The following is a 12,869-nucleotide window of genomic DNA, read 5'->3' as shown; positions in this document are numbered from 1 at the left end:
TAGGTCCAGGTGCTTCTAGATCAATAACAATAGGTTTCTCCTTCTTGGCCCAACCTTCCAATAGACGTGCAGCAGACAACACCTTTTCATAAGCTGTATAGCTCAGTTCTCAGCAAGTGTAGCACTTCTGACCTAAGCACAGGGAAGATGCAACAGCCCTAAAGAAATGTGTGCTGGAGTCTGAAGCCTGAGGGATGCCTTTATTTCCTGATCCTTGGCAGGGTTTACTATCCGGTAACTTGCATGACCTTGGTCTAGAATGGTTATGCATCTTTTCTTGTGTTCCTTCAAACCAAGAAAGAATTGTGTCTTGTGCCTAAGTGGTCACCAGCCATCATAGAGCAGGAACACAGAGACAAGACGTAGGTCCACAGATACTCACATGACACAAAGGAGTATTGTATTAACTGCTGGCCCATCGCTGTGACCACAACACTGATTTAAAAAAAAAAGTGATGAGAGAAAAGAAAAGTTTATCTTGATTCATGGCTTCAGGAGGATGCAGTCTATCGTGGTGAGGAAGGCTTGAGGAAGCATCTCAATGTCTGAAGTTATCCATGTGACAACACAAAGTATCTCAGTGACAGGCTATCCACATGACAATGTAACCAGGATGGATAAAGCATTGCCTGACCCAGGGTGGGTATCATTCTGGTGAGTCACCACCCCTAGCGACTCACATCCCAACAGCTAGGTCCTACCCCCAATCGGCTTCACAGCCTTCAAAATTAGCCCTATGAGGTAGTAGCCAGCATCTGAAGCCTGAGTCTGGAAGGCGTTTCAGGTTCAAACCATAGAAAGAACAAGAGTTTCTCAAAGCGCTCAGCAATTCTGACATGCAAATTCATCATATCAAAAGCATCCTTTGTCTTCAAGGACTGCTACACCTTAACTATATCAAAGACCTCCAGAGACTATGTCCCTGGCTCCTTCAAGGCTGGCTTCTTCAGTGGCTTCAGTATTTAGCATTCCTTCCTATCAGCTAGTTCTTAAATCTAACTGGAGTTCCGCTTTCTGCTGCTCAAGTTGGGAAATAACCTTCTGTGGAGGAATTTAAAATTAGAACGTTACTCATCAGGCCAGGTATCAGTGCCAGCAATTATCTACACGCGGAAATATTTTGAGGTCTGGTTCTTTCAAAAACTTGATCCCATTATTCACACATTCTGCAGCCAGAGACCAAGACACAAGATATTCTTGTGACCTACTTGGGAAGCCATCTGGCTCTCAGATCCAACTGTGAGATTTTGATCCAGCCTTCACGCTGGTCTCAGCTCTGCCAGCACGACTCAGAGGAACAGCGTCTGTTTCCAGTAGAGTTTATGTCTGCTCTGACTCCGCGAGCCCCTCAGCATGGGGGTAAGATGCAGATAGATAGAGACTCCAAAGGGCTCATCAGAGGACTGGCCCGGATGCCCCGAAGGTGACAGCCAAACAGTCACCAGAATCTCTCCATCCCAGGAAAGACTTAGGCATCACAGGTCAAGTCAGCTCATAGCTTTCATGACCCCTTGCAAAGAATATCATTCTGTCTGCCTCAAAGACCCACTCTGTAAATCAGAGTGGCTTCACCGGGTGTCTGTTTTTCTTGATGAGAATGCCCTTACGTGTTGCTCTCCTTATTCCAAAAGTCCTAATATTTTCAAGCCTAAAAGGCAGTGTTACTCAACAGTCACACAGTTGAATTAATAACACTTTCATAGAGTCTGGTTCCACGCCCCGAATGACGCAAGACAGTTTTACTTAAATTCTTTTACAGGAAGACTCTTTGCAGACTCCCATGCAACCCTGCAAAGCAGCGAATTTGACAAATCCTTTCAGTAGGTGCTACATACCATCAACATGTAGATCATCTTTAAATCATTTCCTTAACAATAGCCGTCTTTCGAACGGTACAAATTACTTGGCGAGAGGAGACAAGGAGAATGCCAGCACACTGATAAACTCACCCCTCAGATGAAGTCAGCACGCTGTCACTTCCTATATGCTCAGGGGGGGAGGGGGACAGAGGCCAGGCCTTAAGAATGCTTACACATATCTGTTACAAAAAAAAAAAAAATCACAAGTCTAAATTGACAGGTCTGCTTAGGCTGCAAACTTCCCCACTACAAAGGGGGTTGTGTGCTTCCTCGGGACAAGCCTTGTTGAAACACTGAACCCCCCACCCCCCACACGCACACTTCATTGCTCTTCATCAACATTGTCTAGAGACATCAGTCCCTACCCTACCCCCTATGAAGGGCAAAGGCACAGACTCACCAGCAGATACAGTGACAGTAAAGATTTTGGCATGAGATGAACACTCTTAATCATCCAACTGACCCCAATTAATCCCAAACATCCTGATAAGAAAGAGGCAGGAGGTCAAAGCCAGAGATGTGGCACTGGGAAGAGTGAGGAGGCCGAGGAAAGGAAGACCCCAGGAGCCAAGGGATGCAGTTGGCCTGTGAACTAAAGATGTGCAGCAAACAACTCTTCCCTGTAGCGTCCAGATGGAGCACAGTCCCCCTGACCTTGATCAGTCCTGCGGCAACTCTGACCTCCAGAGCTGAGGGCATAAGTTTGTTCTCTAAAGAAAATATTTATGGATACATAATTCACATACCACTCCACTCACCCGTTAAAGAAAGCAATCTAAAGCTCTTGGCTTTATTTAACGACTATCAGCATAATCATCTTTAGATTGTTTTATGCCATCTAACTGGGAAACTCAGTACCTGTTGGTAGTAGCTTCCCGTTTCTCTCTGCCCTCCAACCCCACCCCAGTCTGTTGCTTCTCCTTCATGTCTCCATACAATAAATTTGGAAACACTCAGCATCTGATGGTCGGTTACAGCAGCACTAGAAACATTAAACATGGGATTGGGTGGTGTCACAGAATAAGTGTAAATCAGAGATGCACACAGACATTGAGATGTTATCTTTATCAGAGACTTGAAAGGTTTGTGGTATGTTTCTGTTTGTCTGTGCTTGTGTGTGTGCCTTGGTGTGTACACATATTTATCTTACAGTGTGTGTACAGATGTCAAAGGACAACTTTTACAACCTTAAGTGGGCTCTTGAGCTTAAACTCAGGTCTTCAGGTTTTCATTGTTGAGTGACAAACACTCTTATCCAGGTAACCATCCTGTAGCCCAGCTCAAAAGATCAACACGTATCCTAGCTTTCCCTCCCCTCCTCCTCCCTCCTGTTTGTGCTTTTCTTCTTCTTTTTTTCCTTGCTATAACGCTTGTGTAACCCAGTGTTCTGACTTCTCAGGTCAACCTCTCTAGGAGGGCAGTATTCCTATCTTCTTACCATCCACAAACAGGAATTTCACTCAATGACAACTAATGAGATTTCTTAGAGGAACAATAAAACTAAATCTCCACATTTATCCAATAACTTAAAAATGATAAAAAGACACCCCCTCCCTCAAATAAAAGGAGCATAAGATATATTGAAGAGCAGGATCAGTAGCCTTCAATCAGTGGGACAAACTCCACTGATTTTGTACATGATGCTTTGGTGGATCCCAGCCACCTCCTGCTTGACATCTGGTGGCTCCTTTGATGCTACCAGCACAGGAACTGTGACAGAGACAGTAAAATTCACCAGCACCTATGGTCCTACCATCAATATCACCTCCAAAGCTGCAGAGTTCTAACCACGTGCAGTCTGGCCTCATACAGAAAGAACTCTTGGCTGAGGTCTGAATTAGAGCTTTCGCTTTGGAGTCAGCCACGTCGCACCAGCTGCAGCTCCATCGATGGCCAGCTACACCATCCTGGACAAAAATGCTTCATCTACTTGAGCATCCCTTTCACAGTGGTTAAACAGAGACATCTATGCCTACTCAAGACTGAAGCCTAGGACCCAGCTCCTTGAAGGTCGGTCAAAATGCGATAAATATTATTTTGTAAATGTTAATACCATTTGGAGCTTTTCAAAATCTATAAAATATCAAACACAGCAAAAAGTTTATAAAGGTATTGTGTTTTGAATATGAAAAACAGACCCAGGTGTGTAAAACACTTGCTCCCCAGACACTGGGGTTTGGGGCATGATTGTAGAACCTTCAAGAGATAAAATCTTACCAAAGAAAGTAGGTCGCTGGTGACAAGACTGGAGCCCCACTGCCCGGTTATTTCTGGCTCTGGCTCCCTGTGTGCTACATCAATGTAGCCAGCCAGTATCCTGTCCCTTTCACCATGGCCTTCCTGCTCCAAACTGTGTCTTCCTCACCATGGCAGGATGATCCCCACAAACTCTAACCTAGAATAAACTTGTCCTCACTCAAATTCTTCCTGGTTGGATATTTGGTCACAGAACCTAGGAAAGCAACTCGGGCAGAGCCCAGCCCATTTCCTGGTAGTAGATGTTCAATACATTCGTGTGAATGCTGAATCTAAATTATTAAGCCACGAAATGAAATCATACATACAATTCTAATAGTTTTTGAAGTATCGCGGGACATCACAGCTGTCTGTTCCTGACCTTTCCAGAACTCCTCTGGGGTCAGCAAGCTGTGCCCTCAGTGAAGGACAGTGGACAGTAGCAATGTCAAGGTCCAGGGGAGGCAAGTCAGCTGCACACCATGACAGAGTTGCCTTCCCTGGCCCCATGTCATCCCACACACAGGGTTATCCTCCCGATTTAGTTATGGCACTTTAAGAACACTCAGAGATTCTGGAGGAGACCCAATATGCCAGTAGTGGGGAAGAGCTATTCTGGTTCAGTTCTTGGTCAGGAAATCAGCCTGGATTATTCCCAGTTTAAATTTTGGCATAACTTTTTAAAACTTTGTTTTTCCCAAGTCAGAGACACTCACGTTTCTGGTTGAGCATCAACCACACTGCTTTCAAGTGTTTTATTGAAATGTTACCATTCAGGGCCAGTCCCTAGCGATCACCTGTGAACAGGCAACCTTGGCTGAGAACCAGAACAGCTTGGTTGTATTCCAGTCCGTAACTTCCTTTGAGAGTCCTCTGAGGTGAGTCGCTGCACAGCCTTGAGATTCACTTTTCTCATCTGTCAAATGGAGCTGAAACTACATACACCATGTGACGGTACAATAATCAATGAGACAGCACATATAAAATGTATTTATAAAGCACTACTTTACATATTTATCCATGGAATAGAAATCAAATGAGAAACCAAATGCATGCATGCCTGTAAATGCTGAGAGGCAACATGGACATTAGATATCTACACAGAAAATGACTGATCATATTTTACTGAGTTGTCTTACCCTCCCCCCCCTTTATAAGATAGTGTTTTGCTAGATGGCTGAGGTCAATGTGGAACTTAGAACCCTTTTGCCTTATCTGCCAAGCCCTGAAATTATATGATCACTTCACTACATCTAGCTAAAAAGTCCATTTAATTCATGGAAACATTTTTACATTATGTGGAGAACTGGGAGCGTGTGCTGGTTCCTTCACTGAAGCCGATGGACAAGTCAGGCATGCCCATGCTGAGGCACACAACTCTACCGAAGGGCAACACCTGCAACAGTGTAACTAACTCCTGGATACACTCTGCTTGAGGAGATGGAATCATAGGTCATCGTGTGTGATGCCTGGTCCTATCCTGGCCAGACTTAGAAGAGGAGGCTAGAGACGGATTTAGATGCACTCGTCACTTTGATCAATATGCTTTGGATAGAGGAGAGTGATATTCATAAGATGGGCACCATCATCCAATCCCTCAAAGACCTTGGGAGAAAAGATGGATGCTCTGAAGAGGAAGCGCTTGCGTTTCTAGGCTAACCTTGTTCTCAAGACTGCAGCCAACAGCTCAGCAGAAACTATGAGGCCTTTTGACTGCTGTGTGGACTCTGACTTTGTGAGTCGCATCTGTTGGTCCTATAAAAGGATAGTTACGTACACACACACATGCATGTTTATATACACATGTTTATATGCATTTATTTTATATATGTATGTAAATATCTACATTTTATACATGCATGTGCACATATATGTTATTGTTTACTTTAGAACTATGACAAATGGAAGCTTATGCCATGCAATCCTACAGATATAAAATTGTTGGGACTGGGGTGTAGTTCAGTTGGTAGAGTGTTCACCTAGCACACATGAAGACCTGAACTCAATCTCTGGAACCCCATGAACCAGGTACGCTGGTACATGCCTGTAATATCAGCACTAGGGAGGTGGAGGGAAGTCATACTTGGGTGGGAAGATTGAGTTACATGTCATGCTAGGCTATGTGAGACCCTATCCAATGAACAAACAAAAATTTAAAAGCAATGAAAACGAAACTGTAGGAAGATGAAGACTCCCAGAAAGGCCAGTACACTGGTGAGTCTTCTAGCTGCGGACATGAAATATCTCAGGATGATAGAAAAGCAGTGGTCTATGAATCTGTCTCAACAGTGGTCACCTGCGCGTATCAATTACCAAAATTTATCAACCTGAGCACGTGTGCACATACATAGAGTGGGTGATTCTTAATATACTTAGAATTAGTTCAGAGAAAGAGTATGGAAGAATCCAACTACAAGCCATGCGGCAAACGCTAAGGTGCGTCTTTATGTCAACAGGTAATCTTGTTTTGTTATAGAGCGAACGCTAAGGTGCGTCTTTGATATCAACAGGTTATCTTGTTTTGTTATGGATGGAGAAGTAGCAGGGTTCATTGTACTGATGGCCTTTATTGAGCACCACGCAAGGTGAGGAAACATTAACCAATATATCTGTCAGGTGGAACCATGGGCAAAGCACATATTCATTATTCTGAACAACTTAATTAAAAGCATAATACTAATAAATTACATCCACTAAAACCATTATTTTATTCACTTCTGATTTATATACTGTTTATCCCTTGAGCAAATGGGAAATTTTATGTGCCAGTAAAAACTTAATAACTAATATATCAATCTATAGTAAACACCATTCGGGAGCTGGTAAGGCAAGAAGGATGCCTCTAAAACATCGGGAAGGACAGCAAACCCAGACAAGAAGTGGGAATAGCTTGCAGCCAGCACCTGCATTATCAGCGCCCACACCACCCTTTTATCTCTGGCTCTCCGAGCATTTCACAGCCATTCCCCAGTTATCTTTAGAAATCACAGGCTGTGGACAAAGCACTTGACAAATGAACAGAGCAGCAGATAAACAGCAGGGGCCCTTTGCTCGGAGCCCGCTCCTTTGGGCCTGCGATGCCCTCTTGTCTCAACAATTTTCCGATAACAAATCGGTCTACCCTCAGTTTGCCACCAAATGTCCTAGATATAAAGTCAACCTAGCAGAACCCCTAAGTGCACCCTTGAATAATGGTCATCCGAAGAATCAAGAATCCCTAGTCTCCCAGCGGCAGCATGGTTAAGCCTATCCGATGTTCCTAACTAGCTTATCGTCGCCCTGAAGTTCATCTAAACAGAAGGAAATACCAGGAACAGAGTCTACAACCACCCAGTCCTGTATCGATGGCATAAAGTGTGCCTCCTCTTTAGCAATGGGAACCAGCCTCGAAGATGTGAATTTGAATACCAGTCTGCCATGTGGAGCAACAGAGTCTTAGGTGAACTCTGATTTTGCTGGAGTTGGGCTCTTGTTTTATTAACTGTGAGGGACTCTAAAGGCTATGAATGACTGCATGGCAGTTTGAAGAATGTTTGGAAGAGCCCTCCTTTCAGTTTCTAACACCATCTAACTCCACGGTAAAAACGAGAGATGTGATGGTTACTATTCAGTAGTTGAGCCTATGGTTGCTGCTATTACAAAATATCTCAGGTTGGGTAATTTATAAGTAATAGGAGTTGGTTCTTCAGAGTTCTCTAGACTGGAAAATCTAAGACCAGGGCTTCAAGAGATTCAGCACACAGTAAAAATTTGGCTGTCAGTCTCCGGCTTGATGCATCTTCCAGAGGAGACGCACACTGGATCTTCCTGAGGCAGAGGGACTGTAATAAGATAAACTCCCTTCCTGGATCCCTTCCAAAAGTCTTACCTATCAGCAGCATCGCCATACAGGGTTCAGTTACAGCAATGACCTTTGGTGGGGACACATACATTCAAAACTAGCAAGTAAAGATTTGGGGGCTCATATGATGTCTGACACAATGGCATTGTCTCAGAACACTGGTCTTGGCATTAGAGAAATGAATGGACTCCAGCTAATAGCATTGGAACATCAGTTCCATATTGAGTAAAGACGTATCCAGCATGGTCTGTCTCTCCTGGAGGGCCCCCCCCCCCATATGTCTCTAGAGATGGAGGGGTTTTAGACAGTGTAAGACTCACCATTGTGTATGCCTTTCAACCCTGATCACAAACACACCAATCTGAGCTTCCATTTTCAAAGACACCAGATCGATAGATGTCTGCTATGCCCGCGACAGAGCTGACTCCAAGGATGGGAGAACGTGAAAGGGTTGACAGGTGTCAATAGGTTCTGATTGATTTTCAGGGCCTGTATTAAAAACCGAGCATGTCAATTTAGTTTCTCTGCCCACGGCGCATAACAATTTCAGTTCCCTTGAAATGCACTGTGTCTCTTTCAGACGCCACTTTGAGCGTGGGGAATGTAGAAGGGTCTCAGCAGTTCTCCTTGTCTGAAATTCATTTTCTTGGTCTAATACATCATTACTCTCCAATAACAACTATGCCTTTATCGTCTACACTACAATCTGCTTTTTGCAACCAGGCTGTTAGTACCACTGTAATCTCTGTCGTCATTCGATAGACTATCTGGTCACAAGCAAATTCTAGCACCGGATGCTTACTTATGCAGAATAAGCTTGGTTATCTCATCAAGTTCCTATACACTGAAGCACGCAGAACAGTGTGGCATGTAAATTGGTATGGCTTTCATGTTTCTGTAATACTAATGTCCACATGCTGAAATCCCAACCCCAAGGTGACAGTATTAAGAAGCAGTTCCTTGAGGCTGGAGAAATGTCTCAGATCCAACAGATTCAGGTTCAGTCCCCAACACCCACATCTGGCTCAGAAATATCTGGAACTCCAGCTCCAGCAGAACCAATGCCCTCTTCTGGCCCCCATAGGAACAAATAAACGTCAAATGCTCACACATGCACACAACTAAAAATAAATCTAAAAAAGAGGAAGCTGTGCCTCTAGAATCAGTGAAGCGACTCAGAGAACAAAAGCTTTCACAACCTGAGCTCAATCCCTGTTCCCATAATTTAAGGGGGAAACTGACTTCCACACAAAGACTGTGGCATGTGGTAGGGCTGTACACACTAAATAAAATAAAATGAAACAAAATAAAATTTGAAAGTGTCATTTAAGATGCAGAGCCTCAAGGAACACTGTGCAACACAGAGTGGGAAAATTATAAGCGTTAGCGGACAAGGACCTATGCTGAGAGACTTTATTCTCTGTGTGTGTCAGGGAAGCCACACCCATGAAATCTCAACAAAATGTTCACTTAAATAAGACTTGAACAATGAGAGTATCAGTTGACATGGCCAAAATGTATAGAAAAATATCTCAAAAGACCCGCACCCCTTACTGAAAGACAGAATCACCATTCTCCCCTGGCTAATTATCTAACGCAAAGTGGTCAGGACAGCCTTAAACACATACACATACAAGTAAATAAGTATGTTGTGGTGGTGCATGTGTAGCAATAATAGTTCAAGGGAAAGAAGCTGTGATCTTTCATGGGAGTAGGGAAGGCACAGGAGGTGTTAGAGAAAGGAAGGGGGAAACGATGTCCACACAGTACTCATATGTGACACATTCTCCATAATAAATCAAAACGAGGAACCGCTGGGAAGTGACTGGTCATAAACATGGAGCCCTCATAAGTGAAACTGATCTGAGAAGCCCCTTGCTTCTTCAGCACTCAGGACCAACAAGAAGACACCCTCCATGGACCCTGGTGTGCCCTGCTGAGACAGTGAGTCTGTTGGTGCCTCCATCGTGGATTGTTCTAACCCTTCTACTGTGCAAAGCAAGCCTGTTGTTCACAAGCCATCCGGTGTGTGCCATTTTGTCCTAGCAGCCCCCTGAGAACTAAGTGTTAGATATGCCACAAGCTCCTTCAGGGTGAGTGGATAGTGTTTCTTTGGGTTTCTCACTCTGTAAAAACACCTACTACAGACTAAACTTAGCAAACCCTTGATGAACAGGTAAGTAGGACAGGTCTCTCACAACACGACGAAGAATGACGGAACCGAAAGTACCCCCGGCCCTCATCAAACGGATGAAAAGTGAAAATGGCAGTAAAATAATTAATGTCAAAATGAAAAAAGAATGGGTCAACTTCTTTTTATGTTATTTATTTGAAGAACCCATCAAGATCAGATGAAATTATGAACGCTGGTTTATACAATGAGTCAGCCATTGGCCAACTATAGGTACAAAGGATCCGAAACACCCCAACACATAAGTTCTCTCTTTAGGACCCTGGAAAACCACCAGGGGGATATTCTGAATGACTAGTAAATCGGTTACATGATAATTATCCAAATGAATCTTCTCTAAGTTATTTGTATAGGCAAATACATAGCGCTAGAGGGATGTGGAATTTTAGGCACAATCCTGAATCCCTAGCCTTCCTATTGCACTCTTGCTAGAATATGTCAACTCTGGGTTTTTAGGGTGAGTTCTTCAGTTCTACATAGGTGCTGGTGTTTTTATATAGTCACGGGGCTGTCTTCGATATGGCCTCATATGAACCAATAGCTGCGTTTGACTCAGCTGGAGACCAAAGGAAATCACTGTGTCTCGTCAAGCCAGGGCATGTTTTATCTTATGTCTCTGTCATCACCTCCCCTGCTGCCAAATTAGTAGATAGAACTTCATTAATGGGGGGTGTAAATCCAAAGGCAGGTCAAATTTAACCTATGAATTCTTTTATCTGGAGTCTTCAGGGATTTTACCCCCCTTAAGAATTTGTTTTAAGAGCTAAACATAATTGTACATGCTAATGGTGTAAAGTGATCCACATTGCTATTTTGTTTTATCTCCAAACACCTTTTGCTTTTAGCTGTGTGTACTGCAAATCTGGCTAACAAGACATTTTAAAACTAGTCACAAAGGTATGGATCAAAAGCCGAGGTGGAACATGGCCTGTGTGCACAGAAAATGAATTTGAAAATGTTTACATATGCAAATATCTGGGAGCTAGAACTGCATTCTTGGCATGGGAACTACGCTTTGTCCTAAGCACACAAAAAGAAAATGTTCCGGAAGGAATGGTTGCTGAGAAAGTTTTGGGCGCAAGAGGTATACTAGCACTGATGGTATGGATCGAATATTATTTTTAGGCAAAAGGAAACAAGGCATTTTTCCTCAAACATTTACCCTTTATCTAGTTTGGTTGCACCCAGTTCGGCAGAAAAACTGTCACCTCAGAGCTAGAGCGCCATTGGATAAAATGCATGTTCCCAGCTCCTGATACGGACGGAGGCAAAATGAAATAAGTTCCACCCTCGCTGGAGCCATCGGAAAATAAACTCAGTGTCTAGCTCATAATTCAGTGTCTAGCTCATAACTTAACACACTAATTTCCAAAGGGGCTACTTAGATGTCTGAGTATGTGTGCATGCACATGCATGAATGTGGGTGTATATTTGTGGTTACGTAAGTGTAGATGCACATATGTGTACAGGCCAGCACATATGGTGTTGTGTCAACATGTATCGTTACTTAGGAGCTATCTACTGTGTTTTAACCAGGGCTTTTCAGTGGGAACCACGCAGGGTTTGCTGACTGGATGAGGCTAGATAACTAGCAAGCACCAGGGGTACAGCTACCTTTGCCTGCCTAGCACTGGGATGATGGGGGCACGCCATCCTTCCATATGGGATCTGGGAAGGAAACTTGGGTCCTCATGTTAAGCGGCAAGCACTTTACTGCCTGAGCGATATCTTTTCAGCTCCAGGATGATTGTTGATGAAATAGAGCCAGTGCCACAGAGATAGCTGAGGGCTTCTATCATGAGTGACCAGTGCTCCCTGATTTATGATCCACTGAATACCTGAGGTGATTTTTAATTTGTATATTTATTTAATTATGGCATTTTAAATTTTTAATATATTCTCTCTCTTTCCCTCCCTCCCTCCCTCTTTCTCTCTCTCTTCCTCTTATTGTGTGTGGGAGACAGACAGACAGACAGACAGACAGACAGACAGACAGACAGAGAAGTGGAGAATTTATTCTCTCCTTCCACTGCATGCAGGTCTTAGGCTTTTATTTGTTAAGCAGTATAACTGGCTGAACTTTTAACTTTTGTTTTAGTCCCAGGCACCAATTTCATGTTACTCTTGACTACTAAAAGGAAAGAAAGGAAGGAAGGAAGGAAGGAAGGAAGGAAGGAAGGAAGGAAGGAAGGAAGGAAGGAAGGGGAAAGGAGGAAAGGAAAAAGAAAAAAAAGAAGGAAGGAAAGAAAGAAAAATGAAAGAAAGAGAGAAGGGAGGAAGAGAGGGAGGGAGGGTGGAAAGGGGGAGAGAGGGTTACAGACAGTGGGGAGGGAGGGAGGGAAGGAGGAAGGAAGGAGAGAGAGAGAGAGAGAGAGAGAGAGAGAGAGAGAGAGAGAGAGGGGTATTTTTAAATGTTTGCTGTTCCTGTACTTACTGTAATACGGGTTATGTAACAAACCTACTCACATGTGAAAATGAATCTTTGAGATTCCATTTGTAAACTGCCTTGATTGTAACCACAAGGAAACCAGCTCAACCAGTTTTAGTCAATCCTTAGAAGTATGCTTCACAACACAAAGCAAGTATTGTGATACAAGACGAGATAGGCGATTATGAGATAATGGATAAATTTGTCTTTCACTGTGAAATTATATAAAAATAGGAACAGAATGTGTGATTACTGATTACAGAAGAATGAAACTTGACAAAAAAGGAGAGGCAGCTCATTTGTCTATAAGGGCAT

The sequence above is a fragment of the Arvicola amphibius genome, chromosome 4 (genome assembly GCF_903992535.2).
Source record: "Arvicola amphibius chromosome 4, mArvAmp1.2, whole genome shotgun sequence".
Classification (NCBI taxonomy): Eukaryota; Metazoa; Chordata; class Mammalia; order Rodentia; family Cricetidae; genus Arvicola; species Arvicola amphibius.
This window is presented reverse-complemented; position numbering follows the sequence as displayed.